Source organism: Hyla sarda, chromosome 2 (assembly GCF_029499605.1).
Source record: "Hyla sarda isolate aHylSar1 chromosome 2, aHylSar1.hap1, whole genome shotgun sequence".
Taxonomy (NCBI): Eukaryota; Metazoa; Chordata; class Amphibia; order Anura; family Hylidae; genus Hyla; species Hyla sarda.
The window spans coordinates 270,132,499-270,145,132 of record NC_079190.1 but is presented as its reverse complement, the minus strand read 5'-3'; positions in this window follow the sequence as shown (position 1 = coordinate 270,145,132).

Below are 12,634 nucleotides of genomic sequence, written 5' to 3'. Positions count from 1 at the left end.
TTTGTTTATGAAGGGATTCAAATGCATGAAGTTCAGAGTGTAATGAGGACAATTTGGCCGAGTTCTCCCTCTTCAGTCTAGCCCCATGTCGGATGAAGACTCCTCTTAGGACACATTTTAGAGCCTCCCACTTAATGAGTGGTGACGAATCATCATTTTCATGATCAGTCTGAAAAGTAGAGATGGTTCTCTTGAGTTCCTGTAGGCATAGGGGGTCCAACAGGAGCGTGTCATTGAGTCTCCAGGTAGCATGTGGCCTGGCAAAAGAGGGTAGCCTGAAGGAGAAATGAACATGGGCATGGTCAGAAAAGGTAATGTTACCTATGGAAGCCGAGGTGACTGAGGGAAGAAGGTGGTGTGGACAGAATGTGTAGTCAATGCGACTATAGGTTCGTCTAGGATGAGAGAAAAAGGTGAAATCGCGGCCTTGGGGGTGTAATGTGCGCCAAACGTCACTTAACTGGAGGGAATGCAGTTTTAGGCGGAGGACACGGAGCTGACGGTAGGAGATATGTGAATGACCCGAGGAAACATCTGACAGAGGGGATAACGGAATATTAAAGTCGCCACACAAAATGATTTGGCCAGTTGCGAACGATGACAGGGTTTCTAAAGTATTACACAGAAACGAAATTTGGCCATGGTTAGGGGCATGTATCGAAGCAATAGTTAGTTTGTGACCGGCCAATTCGCAGTTAGCGAAAACATATCGGGCATTTGGATCTATATCTGAATCTGTGATCTTAATGGGTAGTGATTTGTGAAAGGCCAGGGACACACCCTTTGTTTTTGCATCCGGATTAGTGCTATAGAGCCAAGTGGTATAGTAACGGCTATGAAACTTTGGTACGTGGCCCTCCTTAAAGTGCGTTTCCTGCAGGGCAAGGATGTGTGTACGTTTTTTATGGGAGGAGTATAAAATCTGTGTACGTTTCTCAGGCGTGTTAAAACCCTTTACATTAAAGGAGGTAACATTGATGTCAGCTGTCATGGGGATGGTGGGGATAATAATCGGACTCACCAATCGTCGGGTGTCTCACCAGTGCAGTCGCGCATCGGGTCAGTATTGGGAGGATATAGGAACGCCTGTGGGAAGGAAAAAATAAAGTGAGCATTAGAATCAGCATAAAAGACATAGTAATTAGAAAGATGAGTAGCCGTAAGAGAACGGATACAAGAAGACTAGCGGCAAAAGCCTTAGGGGCCAAACAATACACCGGAACCAGTCTGAGTGTCATGCCAGTGGGGTAACGTGAAAGGACCACTGAAAGAAAGCACAATAACAACAGCATTGCAATTAAAGAACAATAACCATGGGCCTAGTTAACAACATGGAACACCCCTTTTATCCCGAGGGGGGGGGGGGGGTGCTGGAACTGAGAGGGGGGGATGAAAAGTCTGTACGGTCAAAAGACCGCATGACACAGTTGAATAGAGAGGCAAGTCATGAATATGTGTGAGAGAAGTACAATGTGAGGGGGATTTATAAACTTGAAGAAGGGCAGGGGGATGGGATGGGAGAAAAGGAAAGGGGGAGGGGAGATACAGTAGTAGGACAGTAGATTAGGCCTGTCAGGGCCAGGGTCAGGCAGAAGGGCCAAAGGCCCAATTGGCTACTCAAAGGCAAGTACAAACCCATCAGAGTACCAAAAAGTAGACATTTAGCAAGACAGTAGAATACAAATCACATATCAGGTCTTGCTTCTAGGGCGTTGTGGCAGCGGGCCAGGAGTAGCATCCATCTTCAAGACTGGTCTTTTTGCAGAATGCCCGCTGTGGAGATTTTGCTGTTTGAATGAAATTGTAGAATCTGATATATACAGTAAATTATGGCTGAATTTCCCTCACTCTGGTAAATAAATTCAGCTGCAGGCCCCACTTGTGTATCACAATATATTTTTTAACATTTTACATACCCGTAATCCAGTTGTAATATTTCCTGAGCTGTCTGTAAAGTTCCGCATGCTATGGTTGCTTGGATGTAGAGCTGGGCGGTATGACCAAAAATGTGTATCACGGTATTTTTGTAACTTATGGCGGTTCCACGGTATATAACGGTACTTCTTTCACCCCCCCCCCCCAAATCATGTGACCTGCGAGTGCTGTTCTGATTCCCCCCCAAATCATGTTACCCACCAGGGTACTACATATGTCACCCGCAAGCACTGCCTTACTCCTCTTTGTTGGGGGCCGCCGGTGCTGGAACTCTATACTGTACACCAGTCTTCTCCAACCGGCGGACCTCCAGATGTTGCAAAACTACAACTCCCAGCATGCCCGGACAGCCAACGGCTGTCCGGGCATGCTGGGAGTTGTTGTTTTGCAACAGCTGGAGGTCCACAGGTTTGAGACCACTGCTGTACGCTGTATCCCTATGCCCGGGCTGCAAAAGATAAACAAAATAATCTTTAAATTACCTACGTCGGCCTTACGCTGGGGACGGGAACGTAGGACAGCCGTCAGCCTATCACCTGCCGCAGCGATGTCCCTCCCCGGCCAGTGATAGGCTGAGCCCACTGTCATGTAAGAAGCCAGCTTAAATTAACCCCTCCCTGACCAGTTCGTCCAGAAAGATGGGGGCCACTCTTCTTCAAGGACATGTAAGTAGTAAGTGGATAGGGGATTGAGTGCCCTGGACTACCCCTTTTTAAAGGGGTTATCCAGAATTAGAAAAACAGAGCTAATGTCTTCCTAAAACAGTGCCACACCTATCTTCAGGTTGTATGTGGTATTGCAGCTCAGTTCCATTAAAATGAATGAAGCCAAGTTGTAATACCACATGCAACCTAAGCTCAAGTGTGTTGCTGTTTTTGGAAGAAATTACCTCTGTTTTTCTAAATCTGGCTAACCCTTTAATCACTGGACTACCCCTTTAAATGTGTTTACTGACCTCACTTGACAGCTTTTTTCTTTTCTGCCTCCTTTTTTTTTTCTTTCCACAGTTTTGAAGGTAAGGCTCGTGACTTTTTACTTTCGTAAGCCAAGTTAATATTTGAACATCTTACTTGCAGAACAAAATGATATATTGCTGCTAAAGATTGACAGTTTTAAAAGGCTGATTAACCTCTTTAGGGCTAGGTCCACACTGTGGTATCACTTCTCTTCAGACGTATCCGTCGGCATGCCAAGGTATACTGTTTCATAGGGCAATATATAGGATTTCACAGGGCAACAAATGCCATTCAAATGGGAAAATGGTGTCACCATATGCGCTATATTCAGCCAAACTGGTGAGTCCACTTTTAAGTACCCTGAAAGAAAATGCATTCTGCCCAAATGGTAACTCTGTTTGGCCTTTTGAAATGAAGGACTTCTGCTGCCCTCTGTTACAGTATATGCTGGTTTTCCGTTCTCGGTGGGATACGTCTAACAAGAGGTAATAGCGCAGCATGGCCCTAGTCTTCATCACTAGTGTTGAGCGGCATAGGCCATATTCGAATTCGCGAATATTCGCGAATATATGGACGAATATTCGTCATATATTCGCGAATATTCGCATATTCGTTATATTCTCGTTTTATTTTCGCGTATGCGGAAATACGCGCATGCGAAAATTAGTGTATGTGGAAATTCGCATATACGAAAATTAGCATATGCTAATTTTCGCATATGCGAATTTTCGCACGCCAGTCTCACACAGTAGTATTACAGCCTTCTTTACACCACACAAGCTGGAAGCAGAGAGGGATGATCACTGTGATGTGTACTGTGAAGAAAAAAAAAAAAAAAAAAAACGAATATTCGTAATTACGAATATATAGCGCTATATTCGCGAAATTCGCGAATTCGCGAATATGCGATATTCGCGAATAATATTCGAATTGCGAATATTCGCGAGCAACACTATTCATCACTTCTTTTTTAAAGCTTAGAGGAAAGAAGGAAAAGGACAGATATGATCAGAACCTCCAGATGAAATCAAATTCTCTAATGGTGTTGCCCTCTCTCTATTAGGCTGGGTTCACACTACGTTTTTACCATACTGTTTTCAATCAGTTTTTCTAAAGAAAACCGTATGGTAAAAAAACGGATGGAACAGTATGGAAAAAAGTAAGCCATATGCGTTTTTAAACAGTATACTGTTTTTAAAAGTGCATACAGTTCCGTCAGTTTTTATAGAAAAAAAACCCATACATTTTTGAAAATTTTGTCCATTTTTAATGGGAGGGGTCTTGGATGGGGACTTTAGGATTCAAATGCGCATGTGCAAAGTAAAAACGTATACTTTTTTCCTGTATGGAACCGTATACATGTGCGTTTCCCATTGACGTCCATGTTAAAAAAAAAGTATGCGGTTGCAGTACGGTTTTTAAACCGGAGACAAAATCGTGGTCAACCATGGTATTGACTCCGGTTTAAAAACCGTACTGCAACCGCATACGTTTTTTTTTTACCATGGACGTCAATGGGAAACGCACATGTATACGGTTCCATACGGGAAAAAAGTATACGTTTTTACTTTGCACATGCGCATTTGAATCCTAAAGTCCCCACCCAAGACCCCTCCCATTAAAAATGGACAAAATTTTCAAAAACGTATGTTTTTTTTTTTTTATAAAAACTGACGGAACTGTATGCACTTTTAAAAACAGTATACTGTTTAAAAACGCATACGGTTTACTTTTTTCCATACTAGGAAACTAGGGGTATGTTCACACAGCAGCATTTACGTCAATTTGCTAAAATTTCATTCGGAAGTTTTCTGCAGATTTTTGTTATCATGACCTATCTGTACAGTAGGTTATCACATTTCTAATAGTGTTGGGCGCAAATATTCGCGTTTCGAATTTTTATTGTGAATATTGCAAATTCGCTATATATTCGAAATTGCAAATATTCGCATTTTTTTCTGCATCTGCGCATTTGCACATATTAGCATATGTGAATATTTGCATATGCGCATATTTTAATAGTCGCATGTGCGCATATTCACATATTCCTTCTTTTCACTTGTGGGCCAATTAGAATAATGCAAATACACTTGTCAGAAGTTATCAACAACATCCCTAGCAACCAATAGTAAAGTTGCCCACCCCCTCACTGTTTTCTTCCTCATATACGCGAATATGCAAATATGTGAATATAATGAATACGCGAAATTCGCAAATATAGGACGAATATTCGTCTATATATTCGCAAATTCGAATATGGGCAATGCCGCTCATCACTAATTTCTAAGGCATGCTTGTGTATGTACAGTGATGCTTGCAGTGTATTGCATGTATATGTATATATGTCCAGTTGTATTTAACTAGTACAGCATGCACATTGGATATAAAGTTGTCCATGCCTAGTTTTTTATTTTATTTGTTTCAGTGACAGTTTAAATATTAGGTAAATAGGTATAGAGGCACACCCTGCAATCTGGTCTAAGGGGACCTGTGGTTAACCAAGTCGTTGCCAAAAAGCAGATGCCTTGTTAGCAATAGTCCGAGACTTAGTTGAGGGCCATGATGAATTGGATGTTGCAGTGCAGTCTGAAAGTTGTTTTTGCAAATCAGACACTATCTTTAGCACTGTAGTTTGGTTCAACTTTGATGTAAGAGACAACTCACCCTCCATTGTGTTCCTCTGAAAAAATGATCATGATGTGACATTTTCAAACCTACTTGCTACACCTATGATTGCATATGAGTTGTAGCACTGATGCTGTTGTAAACATTTTCAAGTTGCTTCCCTGCTGTGCAGGGCCACAATAAATGCACTTGTGTAAATGCACTTTATTGATTGCCTTGCACTTCTCACTATTTTTGGCATTTATCGAATTTCTCATAGAGCTCAAAACAATAGAAAAGCAAAATCGGTGCTCTGAAAGCCTCTGGGTGCTCCTTTCCTTTTGGGCTCTGTCATTTGTAGGTATTTTCTATTGCCCTGGAAATCAACCCCTCTGCAAGTGTGCAATGGGGTCTAAGACATTTTCAAGCTAAATTTGAGCTTTGAAAGCCACTGGTGCTCCTGTCATTTTGGGCCCCTGCTATGTGTCTAGACAATAAATTTGTGCCACAATGGGGATATTAGGAATTACAGAAAACATGGCAAATTTATTTTTTAATCAACTGGTGCCAGAAAGTTTAACAGATTTGTAAATGACCTCTATTAAAAATCTTTGCCATTCCAGTACTATTTAGAAGCTGTATGCTACAGAGGAAATTCTTTTCTTTTTGAATTTCTTTTTTGTCTAGTCCACAGTGCTCTCTGCTGACACCTGATGAACGTATCAGGAAATGTCCAGTGCAGGAGAAAATTACCATTGCAAACCTATGCTTCTCTGGACAGTTCCTGATACAGATAGTGGTGTCAGCAGAGAGCACTGTGGACAACACAAAAAAGAAAATCTAAAAGAATAGAATTTCCTCTGTAGCATACAGCTGATAAAAAGTATTCGAAGCGTAAAGATTTTTTAATAGAAGTCATTTACAAGTCGGTTTAACTTTCTGGCAGCAGTTTAATAAAAAAAAATCCACTGGTGTATCCCTTTAACCCCTTAAGGACAATGGACGTACTCCTACGCCCCCGTTTCCGAGTCCTTAAGGACCGAGGACGTAGGAGTACGTCCTGTCCTTTCCCGGCCCCCTGCCGCTAGCCGGAGGGGAGCCGGTGCCCGATGCCTGCTGAAATCGTTCAGCAGGCATCGCGGCATATCGTCCAGGGGGGTCATTATGCCCCCCCATGTCGGCGATGGCCGCAGATCGCTGGACAATTCAGTCCAGCGATCTGCGGCGATTCCGGGTCAATCGGGTCTCCAGTGACCCGGTGACCCGGAATTACTGGCTGATCGGGGCCGTCAGAGACGGCCCCGAACAGCCATTGCCAGCAGGGGTGAGGTGGCACTGGTGCCACCTCACGATCGCCCTGATTCGCCGGCCGGATTACCGGCCGACCAATCAGAGCGCCTGCTGCGGGTGTCACTCCCGCACCCGCTCCGCCCCGCTTCCGGAGGACGTGAGCGGGTGCGGGACGTGCACCCCGGGTGCTGGGGACCCCGATCCCCGGCGTTAATGTTGGGATCGGGGCCCCAGGAGCGACGACGGCGGCGGCGGCGGGACTGACCTGTGCGGCGATCGAGCAGCAGCAGGAGGTGAGTGACAGCCTCCTGCTGTTGCTTAGCAACAGCTCCCAGCATGCAAAAAGGGCATGCTGGGAGCTGTAGTTATGCAACAGGAGGAGGCAGACCACCACAACTCCCAGCATGCACTTATGGGCATGCTGGGACTTATGGTTTTGCAACAGCTGGAGGCACATTCTTTCTATGGAAAAGTGTACCTTCAGCTGTTGTGTAACTACAACTCCCAGCTTGCACAAACAGCTTAAGTGCATGCTGGGAGTTGTAGTGGTGCATCTGGTGGTTGCATAACTACAACTCCCAGCATGCCCGTTGGCTGTCGGTGACTGCTGAGAGTTGTAGTTTTGCAACAGCTGAAGGCACACTGAGTTAAGTAGCAAACCAGTGTGTCTCCAGCTGTTGCATAACTACAATCCCCAGCATCCCCAGCCAAAGTAGTATGCCTCCCGCTGTTGCATAACTACAACACCCAGCATGCCCTTCCGCTGTCCGTACATGCTGGGGGTTGTAGCTTTTGCAACAGCTGAAGGCACACTGGTTGCAAAAGACTGAGTTTGTTGCCAAACTCGGTGTTTCACAACCTGTGTGTCTCCAGCTGTTGCAAAACTACAACTCCCAGCATGCACTGATAGACCGTACATGCTGGGAGTTGTAGTTTTGCAACAGCTGGATGTTCCCCCCCCCAATGTGAATGTACAGGGTACACTCACATGGGCGGAGGATTACAGTAAGTATCCGGCTGCAAGTTTGAGCTGCAGCAAATTTTCTGCTGCAGCTCAAGCTGCCAGCGAGAAACTACTGTGAACCCCCCGCCCGTGCGACTGTACCCTAAAAACACTACACTAACACACTATAAAATAAAAAGTAAAAAAACACTACATATACACATACCCCTACAATAAAAATGAAAAACGTCTGGTACGCCACCGTTTCCAAAACGGAGCCTCCAGCTGTTGCAAAACTACAACTCCCAACATGCACTGAAAGACCGTACATGCTGGGAGTTGTAGTTTTGCAACAGCTGGATGTTCCCCCCCCCCCCCCAATGTGAATGTACAGGGTACATTCACATGGGCGGAGGCTTACAGTAAGTATCCGGCTGCAAGTTTGAGCTGAGGCAAATTTTCTGCCGCTGCTCAAACTGCCAGCGAGAAACTACTGTGAACCCCCGCCCGTGCGACTGTACCCTAAAAACACTACACTACACTAACACAAAAAATAAAATAAAAAGTAAAAAACACTACATATACACATACCCCTACACAGCCCCCCTCCCCAATAAAAATGAAAAACGTCTGGTACGCCACTGTTTCCAAAACGGAGCCTCCAGCTGTTGCAAAACAACTACTCCCAGTATTACCAGATAGCCACTGACTGTCCAGGCATGCTGGGACTTTTACAACAGCTGGAGGCACCCTATTTGGGAATCACTGGCGTAGAATACCCCTATGTCCACCCCTATGCAATCCCTAATTTAGGCCTCAAATGCGCATGGCGCTCTCACTTTGGAGCCCTGTCGTATTTCAAGGCAACAGTTTAGGGTCACATATGGGGTATCGCCGTACTCGGGAGAAATTGTGTTACAAATTATGGGGGGTATTTTCTGCTATTACCCTTTTTAAAAATCTAAAATTTTTGGGAAACCAACATTTTAGATAAAATTATTATTTTTTTTTTTTACATATGCAAAAGTTGTGAATCACCTGTGGGGTATTAAGGTTCACATTACCCCTTGTTACATTCCCCGAGGGGTCTAGTTTCCAAAATGGTATGCCATGTGTTTTTTTTTTTTTGCTGTCCTGGCACCATAGGGGCTTCCTAAATGCGGCATGCCCCCAGAGCAAAATTTGCTTTCAAAAAGCCAAATGTGACTCCTTCTCTTCTGAGACCTGTAGTGCGCCAGTAGAGCACTTCTCACCCCCATATGGGGTGTTTTCTGAATCGGGAGAAATTGGGCTTCAAATTTTGGGGGGTATTTTCTGCTATTACCCTTTTTAAAAATGTAAAAATTTTGGGAAACCAAGCATTTTAGGTTAAATTTTTTTTTTTTTTAACATATGCAAAAGTCGTGAAACACCTGTAGGGTATTAAGGTTCACTTTACCCATTTTTACGTTCCCCGAGGGGTCTGGTTTCCAAAATGGTATGCCATGTGTTTTTTTTTTGCGGTTCTGGCACCATAGGGGCTTCCTAAATGCGGCATGCCCCCAGAGCAAAATTTGCTTTCAAAAAGCCAAATGTGACTCCTTCTCTTCTGAGACCTGTAGTGCGCCAGCAGAGCACTTCTCACCCCCATATGGGGTGTTTTCTGAATTGGGAGAAATTGGGCTTCAAATTTTGGGGGGTATTTTCTGCTATTACCCTTTTTAAAAATGTAAAAATTTTGGGAAACCAAGCATTTTAGGTAAAAAAATTTTTTTTTTTAACATATGCAAAAGTCGTGAAACACCTGTAGGGTATTAAGGTTCACTTTATCCCTTTTTACGTTCCCCGAGGGGTCTGGTTTCCAAAATGGTATGCCATGTGTTTTTTTTTTGCAGTTCTGGCACCATAGGGGCTTTCTAAATGCGGCATGCCCCCAGAGCAAAATTTGCTTTCAAAAAGCCAAATGTGACTCCTTCTCTTCTGAGACCTGTAGTGCGCCAGCAGAGCACTTTTCACCCCCATATGGGGTGTTTTCTGAATCGGGAGAAATTGGGCTTCAAATTTTGGGGGGTATTTTCTGCTATTATCCTTTTTAAAAATGTAACATTTTTGGGAAACCAAGCATTTTAGGTAAAACATATATATATTTTTTTTACATATGCAAAAGTCGTGAATCACCTGTGGGGTATTAAGGTTCACTTTACCCCTTGTTACGTTCCCTGAGGGGTCTAGTTTCCAAAATGGTATGCCATGTGGTTTCTTTTTTGCTGTCCTGGCACCATAGGGGCTTCCTAAAGGTGACATGCCCCCCAAAAACCATTTGACGCTCCTTCCCTTCTGAGCCCTCTACTGCGCCCGCTGAACAATTAACATAGACATATGAGGTATGTGCTTACTCGAGAGAAATTGGGCTACAAATACAAGTAAAAATTTTCTCCTTTTTACCCCTTGCAAAAATTCAAAAATTGGGTTTACAAGAACATGCGAGTGTAAAAAATGAAGATTGTGAATTTTCTCCTTCACTTTTTTGCTATTCCTGTGAAACACCTAAAGGGTTAATACACTTATTGAATGTCATTTTGAATACTTTGGGGGGTGTAGTTTTTATAATGGGGTCATTTATGGGGTATTTCTAATATGAAGACCCTTCAAATCCACTTCAAACCTGAACTGGTCCATGAAAAATAGCGAGTTTGAAAATTTTGTGAAAAATTTCCAAATTGCTGCTGAACTTTGAAGCCCTCTGGTGTCTTCCAAAAGTAAAAACTCATCAATTTTATGATGCAAACATAAAGTAGACATATTGTATATGCGAACCCAAAAATGTTTTATTTTGAATATCCATTTTCCTTACAATCAGAGAGCTTCAAAGTTAGAAAAATGCAAAATTTTCATTTTTTTCATCAAATTTTGGGATTTTTCACCAAGAAAGGATGCAAGTTACCATAAAATTTTACCACTAAGTTAAAGTAGAATATGTCACGAAAAAACAATCTCGGAATCAGAATGATAACTAAAAGCATTCCAGAGTTATTAATGTTTAAAGTGACAGTGGTCAGAATTGCAAAAAACGCTCCGGTCCTTAAGGTGAAAAAGGGTCCTTAAGGGGTTAAGTATAAGGTGCAGTACATATGCTTTGAGGCCTGTTCCCTTGATATTTTAAAGACACTAGCAACTCATTTAATGTACATAGTATAGCATTATTGTAATGTAGCTCAAAGGCATAGGTGATTCGCACTCTTGGAGCTTCTGTAGAATTGGTAGAGAAGTGTCACATCACCATAAAAGCTTGGCTTCATAGCTTTTAATGATGGTTTAATGTGCTTACAAAATCTGTACCAGCATTTTATTGCTTGCACCGGTTTTATTTTCACTTCTACTCAGACTAATATATCAAATTGGATGCATCCCAAATATATTGAATTGGGTCATAGTTTTTAGGACCCTGTACTTATTGCTGTTACTGTTCCTAGTTGGGTAATTTAGGAAGATGAACCCATTGCTAACAAGGACTTGGACTGAGACTGTGTCACCTTACACTTGTTTTGCAGAGCCATTTGTGATGTGCAAGCCGATCCACCCCACACATGTAATGCAAGTGAATCACTTAAAGGGGTACTCCGCCCCTAGACATCTTATCCCCTATCCAAAGGATAGGGGATAAGATGTTAGATCGCCACGGTGCCGCTGCTGGGGATCCCTGGGATCCCCGCTGTGGCACTGCGCTATTATTACAGCACAGAGCGAGTTCGCTCTGTGCATAATGATGGGCGATACAGGGGACGGAGCCGCGTGACGTCATGGCTCCGCCCCTCGCGACATCACGGCCCATCCCCTTAATGCAAGTCTATGGCAGGGGGCGTGACGACCGCCGCGCCCCTTCCCATAGACTTGTACTGAAAGGGGCGGGCCGTGGCATCACGAGGGGTGGAGCCGTGACGTAACGATGCTCAGGCCCCTGTATTGCACGTCATTACGTGCAGAGCGAACTCGCTCTGTACTGTAATGATAGCACAGTGCCGCAGCGTGGATCCCGGGGCTCCCCAGCAGCGGCACCGTGGCGATCTGACATCTTATCCCCTATCCTTTGGATAGGGGATAAGATGTCTAGGGGAGGAGTACCCCTTTAAGACATGACTTGGCATCACAAGCACAATAGTGAAAAAACAAGATGCTTGCACTTGTGAGTAGTTGAGCTATCCATAAAGGTAGTCAGCAGAGAGCACTGTGGTCGTGATGTCAGCAGAGAGCTCTGTGTTCCAAAAAGAAAAGAATTTCCTCTGTAGTATTCAGCGGCTAATAAGTACTGGAAGGATTAAGATTTTTTTTTAATAGAAGTAATTTACAAATATGTTTAACTTTCTGGCACCAGTTGATAAAAAAAAAAAAAGTTTTCCACGGGAGTTCCCCTTTAAAACTAGAGACTATATAGCAAAACACAAAAGAAAAATAGCCAGCACAACTACCTAATATAGAGGTGCACGCTGCTGTGGCAAATACAGAGTATACTTTTGTATATTATTTGTATACAATGGTATACAAAAAAGAAGGTTGCAGCAGCACACTTAAGGCTCTTAGCGCACTTTTTGATCAAAAGGTGTCCTCCATTCACCACGTGGAGGTGGCCTCTTGTCGGATGGGACCCTGGCATGCTTAATCCACTCACCTCTGCTGGGCATATGGCCTCTGACTTGGTGACATGCAGAATCCACTATCAATTTAAAAACCTCCTGTGAAGCAGGGAGAGGTGCACAGCTAAAGAGGGGACCACTCCCCCGAACTTGCATAACTTTTTTTTTGTCTGTGTTTTTGCTATGCAAGTTAGGGGGAATGGTGCCCTCTCTACCCCTGCACCCCTCCCTGTTTCACAGGAGGTTTTTAAATTGGTAGTGGATCCTGCATGTCACCCCGTCAGAGGCCATATGCC